At 35.9% G+C, this 24,186-nt stretch overlaps 1 protein-coding gene across 18 annotated transcripts in view; it reads left to right on the top strand.

Moving 5' to 3' along the window:
* LOC147834839 (uncharacterized) overlaps window positions 1-24,186 on the top strand; it is a 245,798-nt gene that overhangs the window by 121,405 nt on the left and 100,207 nt on the right. For 11 of the 18 annotated variants that reach the window (XR_015502687.1, XR_015502688.1, XR_015502694.1 and 8 more), the window contains one exon: window positions 5,863-5,983. The exons of the other annotated variants lie outside the window; for them this stretch is intronic. The gene's annotated coding sequence lies outside the window, so the exon portion shown is untranslated. The remainder of the gene's footprint in view (window positions 1-5,862; window positions 5,984-24,186) is intronic. 18 annotated transcript variants of the gene reach the window in all.

The following is a 24,186-nucleotide window of genomic DNA, read 5'->3' as shown; positions in this document are numbered from 1 at the left end:
TTTAACATCCTGATTGCCATGTCTTTTGTATTTTATTAGCCTAAATAACCATAACCTGAAGCTGGGTCAGTCACGTTTTAAGGTCCCCTTGAAACATTGCTGTTGTGCTGTTACATGCTATTTGAAAGTGTTGTGAGAAAATGCAGCGCGTTTTCCTAAATTGTTTGTGTTGTGAGAAAACGCAGTGCATTTTTGGAAAGTTTTGCGGGGATTTGCAGTATCTGTGCTGTCAGGATCTTTTCTCAATTTCCCGGTGCTTTTTGTAATTGCATGTGTTTTCTTAAATTGTAGCATGTTAAGCTTTCTTGGCCACTGTATTTTTATTATGCCTTTTTAACTGCTTTTCAAATATTCAAATTAAATGTTTGTGTTGTGTATTATTATTATTATTATTATTATTATTTATTATTATTATTATTATTAGTAGTAGTAGTAGTAGTAGTAGTAGAGTATTGATATGTTTTATGTATAGATTATAACACTACAATTGGATCTATTTGTTTAAAACAAATATATTTTTGGTACATTAGATTGTTCCTGCTAAATGTAGTTTCACAAACTAATTTCAAGAAGAGCATGTGCTACGATCGCTCAACTGTAATCATAAGTAAGCCAATCGGATCATTCCAAACCCACTATAAATAGCCTGACTAGAATTACTCCCTTATCTTTGTTTTTTGAAGAATCCCCCATCCACCCCATCTCCCTCATTACCTCCTTACCAGTGAGAGCTCTAGAGAACTACCTGATCTCGTACATGCCTTACATGCTCATTGACCAGGTAAGAGCCCTGGGGTCCGTTCTTCGTACCTCGCTTAAATGATCTAAGATTATTTGGCAGATCCTGGATCTTTTAATCTTGATAATTGATCTCTCGCTAATTTGGTTCTTCAAACAAGTTCGCGAATTAGATTAGAATGTCTGGATGAACTGATCTGAGATCGCTGCGTGTGTTGTGAAGGACAGATCTATCGATCCTCGAAATCATGATCAGCAATGCAATGATTGGCTGACGGCACAGCAGCGTAATGACATCATCTGATTAATATTCAATTATCCATGTGAGCAAAATTACATCAAATTAGCAGTAAACGGTTTGTTTAATATGACACGCAAGAACTTTCCACATTTGTTGTGAGTTGCAGGCTTTACACTTTCATTTGTCAAGACAAGAGTATTCATCATGCATTTCAATGCAAATCAATGTATTTAGTTCTACATTTAGAAAAGATTTTCTTTATAGTAGTATCCGTTTTTTAATCGGTGTAAAGAATAACTGGTTGTTTACAAAAGCATTTTCATATTGGTAAAGGTGTCTGCAACTTTTGTGAAGCATCAATCACTGGCATATTAACTGTCAAAACATGTTTATGACTGCATAAATGTATTATTGCTTTAAAAAAAGTCACATATTGTGCATTTCTATTACACACTATTTGTACTAAGCGATCTAAAAAGTTCAAACCAATAAGTTTTCTCTTTGCACCACCAGATGGCAGTCTTTGTTCATTTCGAGGGTGCAGATTGCAAACGTTTTATTAATATGTATAACTTTATTTATTTTATTAATGACTTTAACTTTATATATATAGTTAAAAAATATGTACCATTTTCCCAAGTGTATATAACTACTACTGTAAGAAAATATCAGAATTCGGAACATACTTACTGTATTATCTTTGCTTGAACTGAGCCGATCTAATCCTGTTTATATGAATTGAACCTGCTCCCGATCAGGTTTGACCTAGCAGAACTGTTGCCATGACAACAACTCTCGGATCAGCTTTGAAGAACGAAACGATCCTGGATCATGTCAAATCGTCAATATCCAAATCCAGCTAATTGAGTAATCCACGTACGAAGAACGGACCCCTGGGCTGAATTATCTCCGAGCTCAGGGTTCTCTCCCAGGACAGCATGCCAAACCTGCTATTATTATCAAGCAATATCTAAGTGTGAACTATTGAAAAAGTGATTGGTTTCATTACTAAACAAGCGACAAGCTGACTTCACTTCATTTATTTAATTATTTTAAGTAAATTACTTTAGTCAACTTATCACTTCTTTTTACAGTGTAGAAAATACATTGGTTTTTAATACAATACAATATTGTGATTTTAAAAATGCATGTTTAAATATTTGTGATATTTGAATAATCTAAAAATAAAAGCACTTTAAATCACAAGTGTGACATTAAAGCATTAATAATTGTGGCTGTCTAAACATTAAACCACTGAACGGCAATCTCAGGGAGCCCTTTGTTGATAAGCACGTCTCATTACTAGTTTGAGAAGATGGTTGGAGTAGGTTGTGGTCCCAAATGCACAATTACATTAAATGACTGAAACTTCAAGCAGAAGCAAACATGGATTTTGTGTGGAGCAGCATTTACTGTGAAATGAACCGCTGCAAAACACCAAACACATAATGAGCAGCTCACATGCAGAAATATGACCTAAAACATGCGGAACATGTATATCCTTTGCAAACTGATAATTGCAATAAACAGTACTTCATTTCCATTTACGCCTGATTTTGCAGCTCTACTGTTATGTAAGACTCACCAGCTATACTTAAGTGAAAAAAAGAAAGAGCGCAGAAAAGATACTCATCGATCCAACTGCAACAGAGGGGGAAAAAAGGGTATAACACACAAAAGCGAGTAGCCTGATTACATTTTGTCCCTTAGGTATGAATGTCTGATTCATTTGCTCACTGCCACATGGTGAAAAGCACACACATCATGTTTGACGCTAATTAGAAGCCACAAGCTACACACACAATACAGAGGTTTGAAATGACTGTGTAATTCCAAAGGGAACAGCAAAAATGACACAATGACTGACTCACCGGCACCGGCATAAACTGCCTCAATGCCAACATCACATGCCTTCACTATGGGTAACGTCCATGCTGAAAGAAATTTCGTGATTAGTATGTTGTTTCATATTTGTTCCTTGACAAGGGTTGTTCCTTGCTGAGAGTGTTTGCAATTATTTGGCCATGTCAAAGAGTGTGGGTGTTTAAGAACTGCCTTTTTTGATGGATTTAACTTAGAATTCATTAATGTAATTGACTTGGGTCTTACTTAGGGATCTGGCATTGAGGCATCTCACATCCATCAAATTTTCTTTTTGTGTTGACAGTCATCAAACCAAAACTTTGTTCTAGCTGCAAGTTAGAGACATTCACATTTTACTTAATAAAAGTAATAATCAGCCCCATTCACACTGTAAAGTCCTTGCTTTGGGTTCCTGTGTTTTCCGTTTATCATTGCTTCTTAGTTTCATAGTTTCACCGTCACTTCGGTAGCCCTTATTAGTTCATTAGTTGCCTTGGTTGTTTATTGTCTCCACCCCTCCTTGTTATTTATGTTACTCATTATTCCTTTGTTTCATTTACTAAATATGACCTCTTGTTTAAGGCCATTTCGACAGGTAGTTTTATAAAAGAGTTTTCCCTGTTTAAGTTTTTAAGTGTGATCCATGTTAAAGACATGTCAAACCAACAGGTGGCGATAATAATAATGTATGAACAGACCCTTTTTCAAAATATTGGTGAATTTGTTCCTGCAAGATTCTGAAATGAAAGTAACCAGTTATTTCCCAGAATTCTGCTCTGTGTAAAAGCAGAAGTAAGAATGCTGTATGTGCAGTTCAGAACTAGGGTTGGGCTGATAGACGATGACATCGTCCACCGCAGATGGCCGACAAACTTTACGATGCTTAGCCGGCATCGTGATCCATGGCTCCGCCCCACATTTATATTGATATTTAACTTATTATTTGCATGTGATTTTAATAGCAATAACGGTCTTTTCATGAGCTGTGTTAATTGTTACATATAGCTGCCGCTTGCACGGCTGACAGCATCGTGAGGATTAAATAAAGGATTATACAGTACCTCTCGTGCTTCAAATGTGTACATTCAGTGGTTACCTGCGCTGTTACCTGCAAACCCCGTCCCACAGACTTCACAGTGAATGGCTTTAGTCATTTTCATAGCGGACTTGAAGCCACTGGAAGTCTTTATCCACTCTTGGAAAAGTGTAAATGGTGGATTAACATTCAGCACATGATCACTAATAAGATGTGCCATTATTAGTAACTTTAGGTGTTTTCTAAAACAAAATCTGTCAGTGCTATGTTCATTCTCTCATCTTCAGCTCTTCACATTTTTGCGGTTGTAGCTCCTGTCATCTGGAGGTAGAAAGCTTTGACTGAGCGATTGACAGCTGATATTAACCATTCATTCACATTCGTTCAGGTCTAGAGCAGTGGGCCATGAAGAAGAGCACAAAGGCGGGGCAAGCATTGCAGGCTTTTTTTTACTTCATCAAGTTCACATAACAACTGTTTAATCTGTTTCTGAGTGCTGCATTTGGCTTTTTTAGGTGCAAAGATTTTGCAGTGAAAACAGTGACAATATATGCACTCGCCCTAATGCTTCCAAATATATTTTAAGGTCGCATAGATAAAATTTTGGGTGCATATGCAACTAAAACGGTCAAGCCCTAGCATCTTCACTTGTTATTATTTCCTCATAAAAATAATAAAATAAGGAAGATATCATCAATCACAATACAAATTACAGTGAACGCCAAACTCTTGTCTCCTCCACCAGCTGTGGGGAAAGCCATTAGAACGACACAGATCACTCCCTATTCATGCCAGGTTAGGCATGAATGACCACTACAGTGGCGCATTAGGTAGTGCTGTCGCCTCACAGCAAGAAGGTCGCAGGGTCGCTGGTTCGAACCTCAGCTCAGTTGGTGTTTCTGTGTGGAGTTTGCATGCTCTCCCTGCCTTCGCGTGGTTTTCCTCTTGGTGCTCCGGTTTCCCCTACAGTCCAAAGACATGCGGGACAGGTGAATTGGGTAGGCTAAATTGTCCGTAGTGTATGAGTGTGTGTGTGAATGTTTGTGTGGATGTTTCCCAGAGATGGGTTGCAGCTGGAAGGGCATTCGCTGCGTAAAAACTTGCTGGATAAGTTGGCGGTTCATTCCACTGTGGCGACCCCGGAGTAATAAAGGAACTAAGCTGACAAGAAAATTAATGAATGGATGAACAATGACCCCCGCGTACGATGACGATGCCATCGTCCATCGCAATGTTTCACATTAGACATCGTACGATGCCAAATAGGTCAACATTGCCCAACCCTATTCAGAACATGCTAACATGAGACATTTGGCCAGAGGAGAAATGTCAATTTCCCGCTGAGGCTGGATTTTCTCTCTCTCTCTTTTTTTTTCTTCACTTTTGTCAAATTGGCAAAGTTTGTTCATACTCACTGGCTTGCTTGTTTGTGACTAGTGGAGCTCTGCATTGTTGAACATTGTGACATTTACATTACACTGAACTGAATCAGTTTCAATTAACTCAACACAATCTCACAGCAATTAATAACTGTTTTAATTTAGTGGCTAATTCAAATGAGTTCATAAGAGCTCATTGTACAATTTAGTATGATTTGCTTGTCCCTCAATGACCGTTGGGTTTAGGGGGGGGTTCATTGCCATGCCTTATTTTTAGAATCGTACATTTTCATACGACTGAACTTAACTAAACAATAATTAAACTGCCAATATGTAAAATAGTTTCGTGTCCTTGTGAGATCAGACTGATTTTCTAGAACTTCATCTACGTTAAGCTGCTTTGACACAATCCACATTGTAAAAAAGTGCTATAGAACTTAAGATGAACTGAATTGAATTTACTCCAGGCCAATCAGAACATTCTGTCACAGATGACGCTTTCACATCCACACTATTTATTAAATTAAAAGCCTTTGAACTCTTTGTTCAGACACAATTACAGTAGTTGCTGCTCCTTAATAAGACATTTCTATGTTCCTTTCTAGTGCCAAATGTGGACAAAATGGTCAGTAAATTCTTGTGAGAAACCGCTTTGAGGTTCCTGCAAGTGCTGCATTCAGATGCGTGATGTGCATGCACGTGAAGGGAAGTTCGATTTGCCAACTGGTGAGTCTGATTTATGCACAACATTGGTAGTCTTTCTTTTCAAAGAGTGTCTCACAAGCTGCAGCACATACTCAAATGTACCTCTCGACATGTGAAAAGTGTTCCTCCACAACTCTTCATTGGAGTTGTTCACAATGCTTTTCTTATATCTACAGAATATGGATGTAATGATCACACAGACCTCTGTATAGCCATATGTGTAAACATATCTGTTATTTTTAGTTGCAGGTAGCGCCTCTACCAACGGAGGCTAGCGACAATATTTTTTCTCCTATAGTTCAGTATATTGTTTTGTCTCTGGAACAAATGCAGCTGCTTGAATGCAAAAGTTTTGAATAAAAATGAAGCAATCAACAACAACAACAAACAACTGATACACTTCATGTTTACAAATACTAGCGCAGCCATTTAGAGGTCATTTCTGGTTAATGATGTTAGACTAACAATATTTGGAATAAATGTGTGAATGGTGCTTTTCTGGAAAAAAAAAGGAACATCAGTGCTCGTGTGAACAGTTTAATTTACCAGTAAAGTCATTTTGGCAATTTTAGTAATAGTTTATGGTATTACTGTGTGAAAAGGGGCTATTATCTGTGTTTGTTTTGACAGCCAGTGGAAAATGTTACAGATATAATATAAAATTTTGCTTCAAGAGTCTGCTGTTTCAGTTGTTAAGATGGTAATTAAGAGTGTTATTCAGTTATTACTTGTGAGGAGTCAAGTCATGGTTGTAAGTGCATGCGCTCTTTCTGTCATGTTATGTTGTTGTAACGTGGTTATGTTGACCGAGGTCCTGTTGAGCTGCTGGACCTGAGTGGTACATGTAAATGCTGTTACCTGCGTGACAATAATCTGGATGGCCTGATTGGTAGCTGTCATTAATTTCTCTTGGTGATTGATTCGAGCATTGCTATGTGATAAAAATTCTGTAATCTGCATGACACTTTCTGGATCTGCATAACACTTTCTGGATTTTCTGTGTTGTAGTCAGTTTGTTCTGTCACATTCACAAAAAAAACTCATATACATCCAATTGAAAGGAAGTTTAATTAGTGCAAAATTAAATACAAACAACCCAAACACAGAGGCAAGGTGAGAGTTGAGTAGTTCCAGGAAAACAGTTCTTGGAGTCTAAATAAAAGGCAGACGAAAGTCCTAACAAAACAGAGAAACTGACAACAAGGCACTAGGTTGTCGCTGCAATATGGGTGAGGCTGAATATGCACAGCTGAAGTACTTCACATTTATATACATTTTTAAATATAAAACTGTCCAATATATATTAGTTTAAACCCCAAAACAAGGTGTTTTGATTAATTCTTAAACAACAAATGGAACTTTGATGCCACGTGACAGTCACGTGACATTGGCGCAGTGTCAAGCCCGACAACATTTCTAACCAGCATGCACCGCTTTAGGACAGTTTTCGATCGATCTGCGCAGCAATGCATAAAGTCGAATGCACCTACAGACACGCAACAAATGCACGTAGAGAGATACAAAACATAAACATGTGACAACAGCATAACATGACAGAAAGAGCACAAGCACCTACAACTGTGACAAGTCATTTTTTTCTAATTAAACAGCACAAGTATAACAAATAATTTAGTTTTTTTTTTTTTTTTAAAGTTGTTATTGACAAGTAGACGACACATCTCCTATTTAATTTGACTATACGAACTAGATTTGTGCACAGTTTGAGACATGACTTAAAATTCCTCTCAAATGTGAAATTACTGTATTCCACAAGGAGGAGAATAAAAAAATCTGACAAGCAAAAGTCTGTATTTGCTCTCCATTCAACTTTTCTGCTGTCTAAGAGAAACTGTCGAGCTGTTAAAGAGATCTCACTTGTGATTCTTCATTCATAGAGAATAAGTTTTCTCCACTTTCCCAAAGCATTTAAAACCAAAACCAACAAAGGGAACTGACACAGTTATCCGCAGTGGACAGATTACAGCCAGGAGGCTTGTCAGTCACAGCGTTTCATTAACTTCTCGGGCAGCCAGCTTGTTTTTAACAGCATTGTAAGCATTTACAGTCAGACGCCCCTGAGACCAGAGAGTCCCCAGTCAAGGCCTTGATGTCTCTTATCTGTCCTTCAAATACACATTTGCTGGAAAGGGCGAGCTGGATTACACTGCATACCCATCACACTGGACATCCACCAGCGGGGCAGCCGCCAATAACACAACCTTAAAATTGAATTCATAATACCATAAATGTACATCCATAGATAAAGAAACTTAAAGCTATACAACCCAAGCTCTTAAAAAATATGTGCATGACAAATACACTGGAATTGTTTTTGTTTGTTTTATATTCATTCATTTATTTTTATTAATCCCTTTATTTATCAGGGGTCGCCACAGCATAATAGAACCGCCATATACAGCATATGTTTTATGCAGCAGATGCCTTTCCAGCTGCAACCCTTTACTGGGAAACACCCATATACACTCATTCACACACGTACGCTATGGATTTACTCAATTTAGTTTATTCAATTCACCTATACTACATGTCTTCAAACCTGCAACCCAGCGACCTTGCTGTGAGGTGACAGCACTACCTACTGTGCCACTGCGTCACCCTATATTATATTATATTATATTATATTATATTATATTATATTATATTATATTATATTATATTATATTATATTATATTATATTATATATTATGGTATGTTATATCATATTATATATTGCTTCTTTCTTAAAAATAAATGAATACGGGCTCATTGAATATATCATATAAATACAGATTTTAATCCACATCAATTGTTTCACAGTTGTATTTATTTTCTAAATGTCTTTACTGTTTTGCACCGAGTTACTATGTGGTTTCACAGACCTTTTTTTTTGTTTCCATACCAACTCAAGCAGCAGTTACTCTTACCTCAAGCTACTGCCAAATATGAATTTCTTAAGGAGAAATCTTGTAATATTATTAATATTACATGTGCAGCACTACTAAATCATATTCTGCTGCTGCCACCACCTCTAAGACTTGGTGGTGGCACTTCTATTATGTTAATCTGGAGTTCTGGGTATCCCTATGTACTTGTGAAAAATAAAAAAATAAATAATACATAAATAAATTAATACGTATTCAGAACTGCCTTAATCTTTCATGGCATAGATTTTACAAGGCACTCAAAATATTTCTCTGAGGTTTTGGTCCATATTGACATGATAGCATTATGCAATTGCTGCAGATTACTGCACCACCAGCAGCCTGAACTGTCAATACAAGGCAGGCAGGATGGATCCATGCTTTCATGTTGTTGATGTCAAATTCTGACCCTACCATTCGAATGTCGCAGCAGAAATCGAGATTCATTAGACTAGGTGAGCCTGTGCAAATTGTAGCCTCAGTTTCCTGTCATTTGCTGACAGGAGTGGCATCTGGTGTGGTTTTCTGCTGCTGTAGCTCATCCGCCTCAAGGTTGGACGTGTTGTGCTCTTCTGCTTACCTCTGTGGTAACGAGTGGTTATTTAAGGTACTTTTGCCTTTCTATCAGCTCCAACCAGTCTGGCCATTCTTATCTGACCTCTGGCATCAACAAGGCATTTGCGGCCACATAAATGCCGATTAACTGAATATTTTCTCCTTTTTAGACATCTCTGTTAACACTTTAGATGGTTGTGCATGAAAATCCCTGTAGATCAGCAGTTTCTGAAATACTTAGACCAGCCCTTCTGGCAACAGAAATCATGCCACGTTCAAAGTCACTTAATTCACCTTTTTTCTACAATCTGGTGCTCTGTTTGAACTGCAGCAAATTGTTTCGACCATGTCTACATGCCTAGTTGCTGTCATGTGATAGGCTGATTAGAAATTTGCGTCAACAAGCTGTTGAACAGGTGCACCTAAAAAGTGTCATACAAATGAAATAGGTGAACTATGAATATGGCAATACTAATTTATTTAGTTTGCACTCAGATCTTCAGTAACAGACTACAGTGGACCCTCATGAAGAAAGTTTGGAGCTTTGCAAACAAATCAAATCATTGTATCCTTTTTAAACTCTTTCAGCCGATCTCCAGGTCTAGTGGAAGCACTTTTAGCTTAGCTAAAAAGCTTAGCTTACACACATTCATATATCGGATAAGACCATTTGCTTCTCTAATTTAAAAAAAAAAAAGAAAAAGAGTTTGGATAATTTTCCTATTTAAAGCTTGACCCTTTTTTATGCTATCCTAAAAGTTCTCCTGCCAGACATGTAGATCAACTGGATAGATAAAAAAGAATGGTAAAACTTAAATGTTTTCTCTACTAACGCATCTGTGGCCACACTGCTTTCCTGAGCAAGGTGTGTGCACAGTGAATGCCCTTAACCAGAAACGTTTGTGATCTCATTAACCCGGATGTTATTTATTTATTTATTTATTTTTTGTAGTCCCCAAATTCGTTCTCTGTAGGCTTTGAGCTAACTCTGTAAAAGCCAATGTCTTGAAATTTGAGTATCTTACATTCAGAGATATTGTTTATGTTCATACAGCATTACACATGAACCAAAGTTTAAAATGTGATATCGTAGTGGACCACCTCTTTAACTACTATGTATTTACATTAAAAAGTACTCTGTACTTATTGTGTTCAAATGGTGTTATTAAGGTTGAAATAATCGAGAGGAATGCTATTGAGAGGAAATTATTTTCTCCAGTACTCTACAGAAACAGAAAACGTATAATTTTTTTAAAGAATTACAGAAATGTTTTCTTAGGAGATCCAGACATTCATATTGTTTATGTCACTTTACTGCACCTAATGCAAGCGTAAATGACTGAAAATGCCAACGTGAGGCCTTGAGCATGTGCACTTAAAGATAGGACTTTTCAATTTACCATGCATGTGCTTGATAGTAATATATACTGTCTGATGAGGTTAGAGACAGATTCACATGGGACTGGATTTCAGCATCACATGTGCTCTCAGCCAAGGTTCTTGACGAGGTGAAATTTACATCTGAATGACCACTTTTATTTTTCTCACTGCATGTAATCCTTTATTTGGTTAAGCATCATTCATTCCCTGCAGCATTTGAATGACACTGACATGTCTACTTATACTGTGCTGTTTATTGTTTATCATAGCACATTTATCATGACAATGACCATGAGACATTGTTATTATGTTCGTTTGAAATATTACTTCAGAGAAATATGTATCGCACATCCAAACAAAACTTCATTCAGATGTTGACCTTTTTGGTTGAGTCTTTATAAATATATATCCGCACCTGCACAAGCTTTCCCAATTTTTGTGTTTTCTCGGATTGTCTCTTATTATGAACGTGGCGTAATTAAACAGAAATACATTCGCCGGAGCAGCTGTTCAAATGACTGTATTCAAAGAAGAGAGCAAAAGACAAGTAGACAAATAAGACAGCCATCTGTTACAGAAGGTTGTCATTTTCTGTGCCATTTACATCCGCCGTTCAGCATTCATTTCGGCAGTCTGTGTTTTGAGCATAAGCAATTTGAGAATGTTTGCACGCAGACCATCAAAAGAGCTGGAATTCACAGTTGATCACTGTTTATTTACAAAATATTTATGTCTACAATTCAGAAGAAGAAGAAGAAGAAAAAAGTTCAGAGCAAAACAGAGAATAAAAATGCATGTTGCTGATCTGACCAAGCCACCTGTACCTGATCTATCAAAAATAAAAGATTAGTTTTAATTATTTAAATTTATAAATAATATTACAATGTATGTATGATGGCGGTATGGTGGCTCAGTGGTTAGCACTGTCGCCTCACAGCAAGAAGGTCGCTGGTTCAATCTCGGCTAGGTCAGTTGGCATTTCTGTATTTAGTTTGCATGTTCTTCCCGTGTTTGCAGGGGTTTCCTCTGGGCGATCTGGTTTCCCCTTCAAAAACATTCGGTGTAGGTGAATTGGATAAACTAAATTGGCCGTAGTATACGAGTGCGTGTGTGAATGCAAATGTGAATGGGTGTTTATCAGTCCTGTATTGCAGCTGGAAGGGCATCCGCTGCATAAAACATATGCCAGAATATTTGCCGGTTAATTCCGCTGTGGTGACAAATAAGGTACTAAGCTGAAGAAAAATTAATAAATGAATGTATGATGCTGTTATCAATGTTTTGTATTATTTATAGAATTATTGTAAATAAAGATTTTTTTTCTTAAATGAATATGCCACAGTATTTAACTGGGAAATGAACTGTATTTTACTGTAGGACAGTTATGCAGTATGTTACTGTATTTTAAAGTTGCATTGTGAAAATTACCGTATATTTTACAGGAAAGATATACATACAATGCAGTAAATACATATACAACAAGATAAATGGTGCTAATTTTGCTGTAATTGATGTACAGTACATGACTGGTGAACTGCTGCCAGTTACTGTAGATTCTGCAGGATATTGTTAACAGTGAACATCATATTTATAATTATTAAAAAAAGGTGAACCTTCACATTTGAACAGATATATATGGGTCATTTACAAAAAGGGTATGACCAAATAAAAAATCAAAACCTTCAAAAATATGAATGCATATGCAAATTCGTCTAATAAATTATGCTCATTTTAAGGAGATATGTAATGTTACAACTGTTAAAAACGAAGAAAAAAGCTACATGTCTGTCAAATTGCATAACATTGCTAGAAATTGTGTTTTCATCTCTGGTGGTTAAAAACTCATCAAATAATACACCATTTTTTATGATTACACTTAATAGTATTAAAGTGTTTGATAGTAGACAGTAGTATTAGCATTTTATTAAAATATATTTTATGACATTTTAAATAATTTAAATATTTACTACATAACAGTAAAGAACAGAAAGTCTGGAATCATCTCAGTGTGAACAGATGGAAGTTCTCACGACAAACTTCAAAGGTAAAAATAATCCAGTCAATCATTCCCACTCATGAGAAAACAGGAGATGAGGAATTCACTTCCATGTAGCTATGATTATTGCTTATCCTGTCACTATAATTCCAGCAAACAAATCATTCCGTGCAGTTCTGTTGATTACCCATTTAAAAGAAGCAAAGATTGCCACAGCGTTGACAAAACGCTTACAAAATATCCCTCGGTGAACGTTTGCATTGACGATATTATTAAGGAATATCAAACGATGGCTTATTCTGGCTATAAAGATTTCAAATCAATGTAACATTGTCATTGACGAAACTCGCAGGGGTCGTAAAACGATGCTGTGCAATGTCACGGAAGAGAAATCAATATTATGGTAATATAAAAGAAAAAAAAAACACATTGTAAAGGTCATCCCAGTGAATGGAGCCATTCTTATGACAGTCAGACTTACTTTGCTGTCAGCAGGCAAATGCCACTAAACCGCAGGGTGTGTCATCGTCTCCGTTCCTTCAATTCTCCTCCTCACGAAAGCCCACCATGCGGCTACATTGCTAGCATGTGGCAAAAAAACATCACCACTGTGACCACATACAGTATACATTCATTGTTTCTAATGACTAATTTGTTGCTCAGTGGGATCTACACATTTTATTTTTCGTGACATCCCAAAATGCTCAGACCTCTTTCATCTTTACCGCTTCACCGGTAATTGCTTCTTTATTAATTAAGTACTTACTCGAGCACAAAAATAGTTATATAATTGACCATCAGGTGGTTCGGTTCTAAAATATACCGTGCACTTCAAAGGGTGGCAGATATGAAAGAAGAAAAAGCTGCCGACACAAAAGAAATGCTCTCAGCCTCAACGAAGGTCTGAAAATCTCACGCTGTGCCTATTTGGGAATAAAAGTGGGGTGATCCACAAAGAGCCTAAAAACAGTGCTGTGAAAACCAACGTCATCACCTCTAATTGAACGTATGACACGCAGGTGCCAACATGCAGACCAACATCAGCTCCGCTCAGACAAACATGCGTTTTCGCTAAAGTGCCTTTTCTTGCAGTGGAATGATGAGAGCTATTTCTCCTCACACAAGGCATGTAATTACTGACACAGATCATCCAGAGATAATGCCTGCTAGCTAAGATTAGCATATAATCGACAGTAATGTCAGTGCTTTCAATGCATGAAGGCGCTGGTACAAGATGTCCGCTTTTAGAGGTGGGTGAAGTGTTTTAATATGTATTCATGGACACTGTAGTGTAGGGGAATCAGCTGCATCTGGTCAACCTAGGCTTTATTATTGCTGCAGGTAGTTCTGCTCTGCTTGTTTGTGCTGTATCTTATGTACAGTATGTACAGCTCTGAGAATGTCATGAATGAGACCAAGTGTTTTCTTTTTGCATGATTCTACTAATAAATGCCCTTGAGAAATCTGCAATGCTATAATATAATGGCATTTAGCAAGATCTGTGAAAGCAACTGATGTTTGTAATGACATTTTTATGAGATTAAGTCATACCACACTCTTAGCAGCCAATTTCAATGTTATCACTCGATTGAATGGGTGTTATCAGCTGATAAATATGGGCCAGTAGAGGCTTTCTGCACCTACTCGTAGGCTCAGAAGGCTGTAATTATCAATCCACATGGTTAATCAGCTATAGATGATGGATGGCTGCGGCTGGACGTTAACGAAAATAATTTATATCATTTATAAAATTTCCCATTTATTGTATTTTTATTAATGACTACTCCTACCCCAACCCTAAACCCAACCGTCACAGTAATGTAAAAAGAGACCTGGATCTGGAGTCTTAATTAATTGTTAATACAGCCGATTAATCATGTGGTTGGATGATAACAGCCTTCTGAGCCTACTAGTAGGCGCAGAAGGCCCCCACCTGGCCATATCTATCAACTGAGAACCACTGATAATGGCCATTCCATTGAGTGATAACATTCAAAGACAAAAAAAGTACACAAGCCCTCACTGTTGCGGTACTCTTTCAAAAGGTTTGTACTCAAGCGTACATATTGATACCTTAATGGTACATATTAGCACCTAGAAATTTCACAAGGTATACTTGCATTGTGTATTAATACTATATTATTATTATTTTAATGCATTATCCTGCATTGTACTATGCAATATTGTACTGAGATATCAGTATGGACCCTTTAGGTATAAATATTTGCATTATCATTCGAAAGATTACTTTTTTAGTAAGGGAGGTCAAGATCAGATGGCATTAAATTGCATTAGAGAATAATTTGCATTTTAGGATTCCATAAAGGAGACTACAAGTAGACCTAAATGAAAGAAAACCCATATAAACTATAAAATGTGACCCATGTAAACACTCTTTCGTTTTTTACTTGACATCAAAATATCCTTAAACTGAATGGGCTATATGCACTAGTGTTTTTCAACTGCCAACTATAAACTTTTGGTAAAAGGTTAATGTGACTATTTACAATTTTATTAGGTTCCTGTCAGGGTTCTGCCACTCGGGTCTTGTAAATTCTTGTTTTGGTGGCAGAGTCCGGACTCTAGCTCTGTCTTGTCCTGTATCTGTCATTGTGTGTGTCTCTGTATGCTCGCGCGCCGTCGTGGGTGTGCGCAGAACATGCTGTTTCATTCTCAGCATCTCCGTCTAGTTGATTTCGATTTTGGTTGATGGGGAGATGAAACGTGCGTTGCATGTATTTGAGCGCGTGGTAAGGTGATCATCTATCATGTGCTCGTGTCTTGCGTCTATTTGTGTTGTCCAAGCACGTGGCTCTGTGTTTACATTGTGGCCAGTGCTTCAGTCTTGTCCTGTTATTGTGAATGCGGTTAATGAGTTTTCTCATTGGCTATGTGTTCTTTTCCCGTTTTATGTGAGCACATGGCTTGTGTTGTCTGTGTCATGTGCTCTCTCGTCTATTGTCTATTCCCACCCTCCTTGTTAACCCATTATTAGTTTATTAGATTCACATGTTTAACTCCTGTTTGTTCACCTGTGTATTAATTAAATTCTGCTTATATTCTCCTCATGTCTGCTGTCCTGTGCCAGTTCGTCGTCAATCTTTCCCTGTCCTGTTGTGTCTGTCCCTGCTTTGTCTTGCCAGCCCAGTCAAGTTTGTTTTTTTGCCTTTTGGTTCATTTTTTTCCCCTCAGGGTAGTTTGTTTGCCTTCTTGTTTTATTTCATAATAAATTATTTTGTCTGCAATTGGGTCCTCACTCCTTCATCCTTCCCAATCTGTGACAGTTTCTTTTAGAGCATGGACAATGTAATGTAATTAAAATATAATCACTTAAATAAACTTAAGCATTAATTTAGTTTTTCAAGGTAAGCATAGAACGAGACGATAGACCGTGTAAACTCTAAATACTGGGGTAAAATTGATTTTTATGTTTTAAAGAGGGGAAAAAAATGGAAATTAACAAAGTGCTTCTTGTATGGTCTGAGATCCTCTTTAATATATATATATATATATATATATATATATATATATATATATATATATATATATATATATATATATATATATATATGTATATATATATATATGTATATGTATATATATATATATATATATATATATATATGTATATATATATATATATATATATATATGTATATATATATATGTATATATATATATATATATATATATATATATATATATATATATGTATATATATATATATATATGTGTGTATGTATGTATGTATGTATGTATGTATGTATGTATGTATGTATGTATGTATATATGTATGTATGTATGTATGTATATATATATATCATCAGGCAGTGAAGATTGCTGATTTTAAAAGACAACTTAAATGCCTTGTTTTTTATTTTGTTTTTTGTTTTTTAGCTTGAAAGACAGTTCACTGAAAGCCATTGAGCTGGCTGTCTGAAAATGAAAAGGCCATGTGCATTTACCCCATTGTATTAAGAGAAAAAACGTATGAAAATATCATTAAAGAGAGAACAAATGATAGTGGCATTCAATATGCTGTAAACAAAATATATCACATTTGTGGAGTACTTTTTGACCCCAAAACAACACAGCTGATTTGAATGTTATCACTTGATTGAATAGCCATTATCAGTGGTTATCAGCTGATTAATATGAGTCAGTAGGGGCCTTCTGCGCCTACTAGTAGGCTCAGAAGCCTGTTATCATCCATCCCAATTCTTTCAATTTCCCATTAATTGTATTTTATTAACGTCTAACCCTAACTCTACCCCAACCCTAAACCCAACCGTTACAGTAATGTAAAAACAGATCTGGATCAAGAGTCTTCTCTATTAGTATAGGTGATTAACCATGTGGATGAATGACAACATCTTTCTGAGCCTACGTATAGGTGCAGAAGGCTCCTACTGCCCCATATCTATCAGCTGATAACCTCTGATAATGCCTATTCAATTAAGTGATAACATTCGAAGCGGATAAACAATGTCACATTGTTATTTCAACACACGAAATATGTCCAGGTTAATACACGCCAGCGATGAGGAATAAATATACTGTAAGTTACGAAAATGTATGCATGTCATTTCTCATTATTTCCGTCTGTGAAAACAGAAAAGATCACACTGTTTGGAAAATAGAGACATTCACAGATAACTTATTTCAAGGTCGAGCTGCGTATAACAAGCCAGAGTCAGAGTTCTAGCAAATAAACTAGAAAGGGCACAAAGTTGAATCAGCTACAGCAAAAACATGAGCTGTGATTAATCGTGAGTTGCTTTCACAAAGGAAAACTTACATGCTACAATTTTAGCATTCTGTGTAATGCATTATTGCTGCAATATTGCTAATAAAAACTGTTAAACTCAGTGTTAGATGCTTTACTGTAACATTAGAAAATAAATAGATATCAACATACAGTTCTTACTATTTGGACATGAATTCAAGATTGTTTATGACTTTAATAATAATGCAAAAATATTTTGTTTTCTACTTCCTGATTGATATAGACATGTCAAATGACATGTCAAATATGGAAAAGAAATTATGACAGCACTTACACATTCTCTGGATTTATTAGGTATGGGTTTAAGTGAAGTGCATTTTTTATTATTCTATCTGATAATCTTTTAAATAATAATAATAATCATAATAATAATAATAAATAATTTATAGCAGTACAGTTGTTCTAGGATCTGTTCAGGGTAAAATACATAAAGTATGTATGTATTTGCCAAAATACTATGTTATTGGCCACGACAGCATGACTGATATTCATGACTGACAGATATTAATAGCTTTCTGTAAAGACATACCCATCTTTAGCATTCTCTACACTCTTCAGCCAAAACATGTATTTTCATGTTTAAAAATAAACCCATTACATAGTAAAGCTGAATACCCTGCACTCATGCTGGCTGTTTTGCTTTTACGGTCTAATTGGGGGTAATGCATAAGATTACAGCTATCTTCTAGCTAAAAGTAGATTCAACTAAAGTGTGTTCAAAAGGCTAAACATAAAACATATTTATTATGCTCTGGGACATGAGTATTTTAGTGTTTATAACATGAAAACAGCATTACGTTAAGTGGGGTACTACAACCACCAGGTTAGTCCTAATTTAGTACAAAAATGGACTACATTTACTCATTTTTTACACTATTGTTTTCTTTTGTAAGATAGTTACTAGACTAAAATTGTGAGGGGGTCAGAAATTCTGATTAGTCAGACACAATGATAAACACACTTTTAAAAAGTCTTTATAAGAGATGCTCGCAGTAGTTTTTGCATTGCAATATCTCATTGGCAATGGTTTTGCTACAATATAGTTATGATTCAGTCTCTTTGCAAGGCCGACAATACATTGTGACAGGTTCACAAAACAGCCCACCCAGAAAAGTGCCACGCAAACAGTTTTTTGGTGGGAAAAGCGCAGATAAATTGTCTCTATTACCTGACAGATTTCAGTGAAAAGCGTGTGCTGGGAAAAAAAAAAGTGTCTCTTTGACTGTCTGAGTAGCCACCTATGTTTATACAGCCAATCAAAAACTAGCTGATCGGAAATGGATGAGGATTTACAGGTACATCATTCATTTACAATTTTCTGATTGATCAAACTAAAATCATATCCATAATCAGCTCTTGTGCAAATACCATGATGAATGTAGTTATAAGACATGAAAGAATCCACTTCATCTGCAGGGCCAGCAAAACAAAACCTGGTTACTATAGATATCTGCTGTTGTTTAAGAATTTAAGAGAATTTTTAAGAGATTTTGGTTATTTATAGATTGGTAAACATATATGTATATCTAGTAGTGTCAGTTTACATCTTTCCGTGTTTGAAACCCTAATTGAGCCATTATATAAGACAATAAATGGTCATTAAATGCTTTTTTTGAGCTATAATTAGTAGTCATGAAGGAGGAATGATCATTGTTGGGGTGGATCACCATGCACATGTGTACTTGGATACATGTTGAACTGATTTATATGTGTATATATTAGGGATGCCACGGTTCTCAATATAATATTGAACCGTCCACACTTGAGAATTGCCATTTTCTCGGTTTTGCGTTTAAATAATTTATGTGCGTTTTTTATCTCCCAAAATTGACTGTGTGTGCCTCTAAGTCTATGAGCTGAGATGAGGAAACTCCTGCCCATGAGTAAATATCCAATCACTATGGTCTAAAGTTAGGGGGCGCTTGACCATCATTCCACACTTTAACATTGCGAGCGGTCGTGATGTGAGACTGAGGTAACAGTACAAGGAAACGCCGGTGAAGTGAGGCAACAGTACGAGAAAGTGCTGGTGTGTTTCAAATCTGCGGTGTGAGGACATTTCGGTTTTGCCGATAAGTATAATGCCAATTAAAAAAAAAAAGAAAACGGTGAGCAAAAAATAACTCTGCAAGCATTGTTTTACATGTATAACCATGACTGCACATCTGCAGCGCCATCACTCTGCAATATCACTGTTTGAAAGCAGGATAGCAGAGAAGGTAACAATGGCCCAAGTGGCAATTTCACATCTGTCACATCCATAACGACATTTTTTCCTTATAAATGTGAGAATGTTAAATAAAATAAAGTCAATAATTTTGTTTTATAGAGAGCCAACTCTTATCCTTTTGATTATCATTGTTTCTTTTGAGTTGTGCAGTTTAATTCACATCAATTTTTACAAAGTATGTTGTAAAATACTTAAATTAAAATAAAAATACTTAAATAAAAATAAGAATTATGAAATTTTATTTATTTTTGTAGTGGCAATGTTTCATGGGTCAAAACCACTATATTAACAGCTGATTGATTAATTAATTGGTTGGTTGGTTGGTTGGTTGGTTGGTCAGTTTGTAGGTTCATTGGTCAGTTTGTTGTTTGGTTTGTTGGCCAGTTTGTCAGTTGGTTCATTGGTTGGTTTGTTCGTTGGTTGGTTCATTAGTTCCTTCATTTGTTGATTCGTTGGTTTCAATGGAAGAACGAATAAATGAACAATTAATTTTTTACTACATAAACATTGTTTGGCTTCCTAAAATCTGGTGAAAAAAAAAACATTCACCAGACTGAGATGGATTTAACTTTAAGATAAAATAAATGCAAAAAAGCACTGGCTCAGTGGTTAGCACTGTTCCCTCACAGCCAGAAGGTTGCTGTTTCGAGTCCCAGCTGGACTAGTTGGCATTTCTGTGTGAAGTTTGCATGTTCTTCCTATTTTGGCGTGGGATTCCTCCTGGTGCTCCGGTTTCCACCCCCAGGTTAAAGACATAGGTGAATTGGGTAAGCTAAATTGTCCTTGAGTGAGAGAGTGTATGGGTGTTTCCCGGTTTTGGGTTGTGGCTGGAAGAGCATCCGCTGCATAAAACATATGTTGGAATAGTGTGCGGTTTTATTCCGCTCAAGCTGACGGAAAACGAATGAACAAATTAATAAATAAATAAAACACTCTCACTTAGAGTTTTACTGTATGTAGCATTATTTGTTCTGTTTAACACAAACTAAGTTATTCTGAAAACCATTGGCATCATGCTAATGTTTACTTCTCTAATCTGTGGTGAAAATAGCTAATTAGAGTTGCCTAAATCCTGTAGTTTGATAAGATTTATTTGCCTGCATTTTAAAGAAAATCCTCATGGTCAGTATCTTTAAATCTATTGGCCAGAAGCACAGCTGTTATGATAAGGTGAAAGTCTGCCTTTATATGAAAGCAGACCTTTTATGAAGCTTCTATACTTGCCGAAGCAAAATCGATCACCAGTCTGACCCTACATGGCACGAGGGCAGATTCTCTTTTCCACCACTGTGTAAACAGATAAAATGTTACTGAATGCAAGCAGCCCAAAATAAACCAGAAAATAAACCAGCTTTAAATGTACAGCACAGCATAGCAGCCATAAATTCAGCTCAACTGAAGCCAAAATCCATCCATGTCCATACTCTCAAGGGTCCCAGAGAGGCAGCAGGAGCATCTTCACCAATGGATAGACTGTAGTTCCTAAGATTTATGCTGACAAACTTGAGCATTTACAAAATTCCTGTCCCTTTATTGCATATTGGGTAACATCTGTTTAACTGCCTCATTGACTACACACACCTAAGGATTACTAAAATATTGAGCTTGAGCCAAAAGCCATTTTTCTTTTTGGGCTTGATTCGAACAGACCGAGGATATTTCTGCCGAGGAATCTCTGGAGATATGGGCCTGTTCATTAATAAAACGTGTCACTGGCCAACACCCTAATGAGCAGCAGCGCATTATATTGCAAAGCCCCTCTGTGTTTTAATTACAGGCCCAAAAGCACTTCATTTTCAATCATCATTAATATTGTTTCCAATGCCCTGGTTTCTTTGCTACCTGGATGCTCCCTGCAACACCTGCTGACATGTCCAGAGACCAAAAGGGGAAAGCCATGAGCTTCATTATAATGATAACTGAAACATTTTCTTTCAAAACTGCCCATCTATTCCTAACGGTGTTGCTAGAGGTGAAATATGAAGTGTTAACAGGAGAATCCCATGTAAGCTACACTATTGATTTTTTTTTTTCATACTTCACGTCCAGTTTTAATGTGCCTCGTTGGGAATTTTTCTCAGCACAATTCATAACTAAATGGATTTGAGTATTTACATCATGTCAAAACTTTGTGATTGGATCAAATCCTTCAAATGTCAACCTCCTTCAAAAAGTAAACCTCACCACTTTTTTACATCATGTCAAAAAGCAAACTTTCTGGCAATTTTACAGCTCCTTAGGTCAGCCTAAAACAATCATAAAGGATTGCTTTTGGAAGGTAATCAATATTTGGAGACAATCATAATGAGACACTGAAACATAAAAATGGACATAAGAATACGATTGGATTCTACTGGTAAAGGTTGCTGGGGGAAACAATGGGGCTGAGCCTATAAATGATATCATATGAAATTGCGAGACAATATGTCGTTAACGATGATAAGCTATAGACATTTTTACTCATTATTGATCGACGAGCCAATCACACATATGCAACAACAGGAATCTGTAATTGTCCTAGAGTTGATTTTAGAGATATGCTACGTCACCCAGTATTGTTTAGTGAGCTCGGTTCACTTTCCCGCCAGCAGTATTAGCTGTTAATTTAATTTATGACAATTTTTTTTACCATTTTAGCTAAGGAAAACATTTAAAAAAAAAAAAAATATATATATATATATATATATATATATATATATATATATATATATATATATATAATATATATGCATGCATGTATGTATGTATATATATATATATATATATATATATATATATATACAATCTGTAATTGTTTATTTTTACAAAATGCAATAAGTATATTTTTGTTTGTGTACTGTATTTGTGCTGTCAATTACAGTTCTACAGAATATTTTATTGTTATATATAACGTAAGTATAGGGTGACGCGGTGGCCCAGTATGTAGTGCTGTCGCCTTACAGCAAGAAGGTCGCTGGTTTGAGCCTCGGCTTGGTCAGTTGGCGTTTCTGTGTGGAGTTTGCATGTTCTCCCCATGTTTGTGTGGGTTTCCACCGGATGCTCCGATTTCCCCCACAAGTCCAAAGACATGCAGTACAGGTGAATTGGGTAGGTTAAATTGGTCGTAGTGTATGAGTGTGAATGAGTATGTGTGGATGTTTCCCATAGATGGTTTGCAGCTGGAAGGGCATCTGCTACGTAAAACATGTGATGGATAAGTTGGCGGTTCATTCCGCTGTGGCAACCCTGGATAATTAAAGGGACTAAGCCAAATAGAAAATGAATGAATGAATGAATAAATAATTGAATCATAAGTATATTATCTGAGTAATGAAAAAAAAATCCGAGTAATGTGTAAACTGTTTTTGTTAATAAATAATACTTTAAAATGTTATTTAATAAAGCATCTAATCTTTGTGGCTTCAGTCATTGTTGGGATACTCTTTTAAAGCTGGAAGCACTAACAACTTGTATTGAAAGATACAGTTAAAGTCAGAACTATTAGCCCCCCTTTGAATTTTTAAATATTTCCCAAATGATGTTTAACAGAGCAAGGAAATTTTCACAGTATGTCTGATAATATTTTTTTTTATTGTGGAGAAAGTCTTATTTTTTTATTTCGACTAGAATAAAAGAAGTTTTTAATTTCTAAAAAAAAAATAAGGTCAAAATACTTAGCCACTTAAAGCTTTTTTTCGATAGTCTGCAGAACAAACATTGTTATACAATAACTTGCCTAATTACCCTGTCCTGCCTAGTTAACCTAATTAACCTAATTAAGCCTTTAAATGTCACTTTAAGCTGTCTAGAAAAATCTTGAAAAAATATCTAGTAAATTACTATTTACTGTAATCATGGCAAAAATAAAATAAATCAGTTGTTAGAAATGAGAACTTAAAGCTATTATGTTTAAAAATGTGTTGAAAAAAATTGTTTCAGTTAAACAGAAATTGAGGGAAAAAAAACTGGGTGACTAATAATTCTGACATCAGCTGTATATATCTTTATCAGTCAATCTGGAAAATAATTATAAAGATTGCATTTTTGCCATACTGCCCAGTCCTAGTCTGGGGTCAGTTTTTGAAATAGGTTGCGTATGTTTACCAAAGTTGCACTTATTTGATCAAAAATACAGTAAAAACATATTATGGAAAGTTATAACAGCTTTAGACATCATTCTAATTGTTATGATGGATTCTGATTTGAAACCCTGTCTACATTGCGACTCTGTAATTGGCTGATAGATATTTACTTAGCAGTTTAACAAGAGTATCTAATAAAGTGGCTGTAAAGTGTAGATCCAGAAAGAATTACTCTCATTAGATTACTCTTGAAAGATTCTTAAAAGATCCTGATAAGACTCAACCTAAATTACA

This window comes from Danio rerio, chromosome 11 (genome assembly GCF_052040795.2).
Source record: "Danio rerio strain M-AB ecotype USA chromosome 11, GRCz13ab, whole genome shotgun sequence".
In the NCBI taxonomy this organism is placed as follows: Eukaryota; Metazoa; Chordata; class Actinopteri; order Cypriniformes; family Danionidae; genus Danio; species Danio rerio.
The sequence above is the reverse complement of the archived record's forward strand: the minus strand, read 5'-3'. Positions and strand labels throughout refer to the sequence as shown.